The sequence below is a fragment of the Octodon degus genome, unplaced genomic scaffold (assembly GCF_000260255.1).
Source record: "Octodon degus isolate 3935 unplaced genomic scaffold, OctDeg1.0 scaffold00192, whole genome shotgun sequence".
Lineage (NCBI taxonomy): Eukaryota > Metazoa > Chordata > Mammalia > Rodentia > Octodontidae > Octodon > Octodon degus.
The window spans coordinates 291734-295609 of record NW_004524768.1 but is presented as its reverse complement, the minus strand read 5'-3'; positions in this window follow the sequence as shown (position 1 = coordinate 295609).

Below are 3876 nucleotides of genomic sequence, written 5' to 3'. Positions count from 1 at the left end.
GTCCTGTTTCCTTAGGTCTTCATTTTGGAAGACTTCCATGTTGTCCCAAATATACAAGGTAACTTTGTATGCTTTGCTTTTTTCAGTCTGACTTTTGTTATAGGGGTCTCAGCCAGAACCAGCGATGGGGAGGAGAGTCCACTGATTTTCCTATCATCTCCAAGACTATAGAGGTTGGTCTCCACTTCTCTGTGACAATGAGAATCAGGTCTAATGCATATTGATTGGATAAATCAGGGACAAAAAAAATGATATTGAGATGAAAGAAGTTGGTTTTGCTTTGCTTGTCTGGAAACATGTTTGTTATGGACATGAGGACACACCACAGGGGATACTTTGTATAGCTCTTATCAATTATAGATATTTCCTCCTATTATAGGAAGAAAAATCGTGACGGCCCTTATCAAAGGCTGAGTGTGACATCCCTGTGCAGTGCCTGTCCGTTGCACTCACCAGGACTTTCTGGCAAGGAGAGTTCTCACAAGCACCTGAAGACATAAGAGCACCCCAAAGCATACTATTAAAAGCTATTAAAAGACCCTCTGTTCAAGCCAGGCCTACTGGCACATGCCTGTGATTCCAGCTACTCAGGAACCTGAGGCAGAAGGATCCCAAATTTGAGCCCAGCCTGGGTGAATTAGGGAGAATTTATCTCAAAATTAAAAAGTAAAGACAAACTGAGTGTGGTGGTACATTCCTATAATCCCAGCACCAGGGAGGCTGAGGAAGGTGGATCACCACAATTTCAAGATCATTATCAACCCAGGTATTACAGCAAGACCTGGTAATAAATACCAAAATAATTAGTATAGTATACATAATATACTCAAAATACCAAATAAATAGAATTAAAAAGTTAAGAAGGGTTGGAGTATAACTCAGTGTAAGGCCCTGGGTTCATTATCTAATACTCAGAAAAAAGAAAAAGAGACAGAGACACAGAGGAGAAAGGGGAGGAGGGGAGAGAAAGAGAAAAAGAGAAAGAGAGAGAGAGAGAGAGAGAGAGAGAGAGAGAGAGGAAAAAGCAGGAGGAGGAAGAGAAAGAAGGGAGAAAGAAAGAAAAAAGAGAAAGAAGGAAAAAAGAAAGAAAGAGAGAGAGAAAGAAAGAAAAGAAAGAAAGATAGAAAAAAAGAAAATTATGTCTAGGGAAAACACACTAAAAAATACAACACAACAAAGACAAACCTCTCCCCTCCTTGTAGAATTTATTTCTCTGTCTATTTGAAAGGTATACAAGTCTCTTTAATGGCCACAAAAGTCCCTTGCCAGTCTGTCATAATTCTGGGACTGTCTTCAGGGATCTATGAGATCTGTCTTTGAAATACTAACATCAAGGAAGAGAGGATCCTAGGCAGTCCGCACCCATCCCTGATTTCAAATGTGAGATATTCCTGCTACAATGGGTTGTGGCCACATGGCTGACAAAAAGGGGACATTTCCCTCTCTTTGAGGTCTCTCCAGGAGATGATCTGTGATGTATTACACTTTAATGGTTATTCCATAATGAAAGTGGGTCTCACTGTTATCTAAACCACTCAAGCAATCCTCCTGCCTTAGACTCCCAGGTAGCTGCCACTACAGATGCACAGCACCATCCCAGTTTGAAAATTATTTTCTTTCTTTTTCAACTTCATGAAAAGATTGTGGGACTTGAGAAGAAATTTTGTTTAATTCTAGTGTCCCAGAATTGGCCAGCAACAGCTTCCAGGTACTGGACAGCTTCATAGCATCTGAGGTGGGTATGACCTAGGAAAAGACCTTGGCCAGAGAGATCACAGCACTAGAGGCACATTCCACACTGAAAAAATCTCCTCTGGTGATTCTTGAATGCAAGTGCAGCTGAGACTGTTGCTCTGGATGAAGCAAACAGACCCAATAGATGTCACTGCAGGTGGAACACAAGCTTTGGCCAGAGGTGTGAAGACCGAAAGTGAGCTGGGGATGTGGCTCAAGGGTAGAGTGCTTGGAGAGAATGTGCCATGGGGTTTTATTTTTATTTGGGGACATGGTCTCAGTAAGTCACTGTGGTGGATTGACAACTGGTGGTCAACTTGTTACACCCAGCTAAAATGAACCAGAGTGGTCCTGGGTGTGGGAGGTTTACTTCAAGATTGTTGCTGGCAGCCTAAGAGGCAGAGCTGATGGAGGCTGTTAGGGAAGGTTTTGGAAGCTGTTGGAAGCTTCTGGTTCTCTTGGGCTACTCTGCTTGGGGACCTTGTCATGCTGGCTTTCCTGGTGGACTTGGTTGTTCTCATCAGAGGAGGAGCTCAGGACCTTGTCGTCACTGAAGATAGCTGGTATTCACTTGAGGAACTCTGGTTCTCATCTTGGGCATAGCTTCCTGGCTCTACAGGGGAAGATGGTGCATTGCAAAGGTCTCCTGGAGAAGCTCATTGTGTTGGCTTTCCTGATGGAAATTCAGCTTTCCTCCTCATCAGAGGAACTTGGGACCTCACTGTTGCTGAGGATGGCTGTGGTACTTTTCAAGGGAGCTCTGATTCTTACTTTAAGTGTTGCTTCCTGGCTCCAGTTCAGATTCCTCAACTTGTTAGCCAGATCCTTCATCCCATTGGCACAGACTTTTTAGCTTCTACTACTGACATTTGGGCCTTTTCTGTGCATATCCATGAAATAGGCCTGCATGAGACATTGTCATGGCTCTAGGCCTCCAGATGGACTCATGAGGAGCATTGCTACGGAGTCTAGATCTTCAACTGGACTCTTGCAGGACATTGCTGTGATGATGTGATGATCCAGGCCCTCAGCTAGATTCTTTGATTGTTAGCATGCAGACAGATTTTCTGCAGTCTTTGTATATGATTCTTTGGGTGATTCCTTATAATTTTAATTCCTTATAATTATAATTTATAATTTTATAATTGCTTATAATTATAATTTTATAATTAATTGTCCTGTATTGTATTGTTTCCCGTTGCAAAACCCCAAACCACACCAGTCACACAGACCAGGCATGAACTCATAATCCTCTTATTCCAGCCTCCTAGAATACTGAGATTACAGGTCTTACTGCCACACTAAAGATTATTTGATGGAATTCAATGTCAACTCCTGGTAAAAAAGAAAAAAAGTCTTCCTAAGTAAGGGAGACATCCTCAACTTGATAAAGAGCATTAACAACTCTCTAGAGTTAAAATAGTAATAATAAAAACTGTTTCAGATGCTACTTATCATTTTGGCTCAGTGGCACTCACTGGCTACCATACCTCCACTTAATTGCACCTCACAAACTATAGCTTTGCAGGATAATACATGTTTCTGTGTACTTGCTAGGTCTCTAGCTTCTGAAAACCTGTGTTTAACGTTATCTCTACAAGCATATGTCACTTTGCCCTGGGCTCCCACTTACCTTACAACCCCCCATCTTTAGGAGGTGTGTATCACCTGTGAACTTGCCTTCCAAACACAAATTGCCCACTCTAAAGCCCACACCCCTAACCACTTCCTGTCGTGCTCTCTATCTATTATGGTTTGCAGCTGAAATATACCCCCAAGCATACGTTAGTTGAAGGTATGGTTACCAGTTTATGTTGCGACTGGGAGGGGTGGAGTTTTAGGAGGCGGGGCTGAGTGGGAGGAAGATAGGCCCCTCGGAGTGTGGCTTAGGAGAAATCCTGTACTGGACTCAGGCCACCTATTGTCTCTTGTATCTTTTCACCACTACGAGTTGAACAGATTTGCTCCTCTTCCTGTTTCCTACCATGTTCTGCCTGGTTGCAAGCTCAAAAACAGTGGTGCCTAATAAGCATGGACTGAAACTGTGAGCCAAAATGAACCTTTCCTCCTTTTAAGTTGATCATCTCAGGTATTTTGTCTGAGAAATAGAAAGCTTCCCCCTTCCCCCCACTGTCTTTCTCT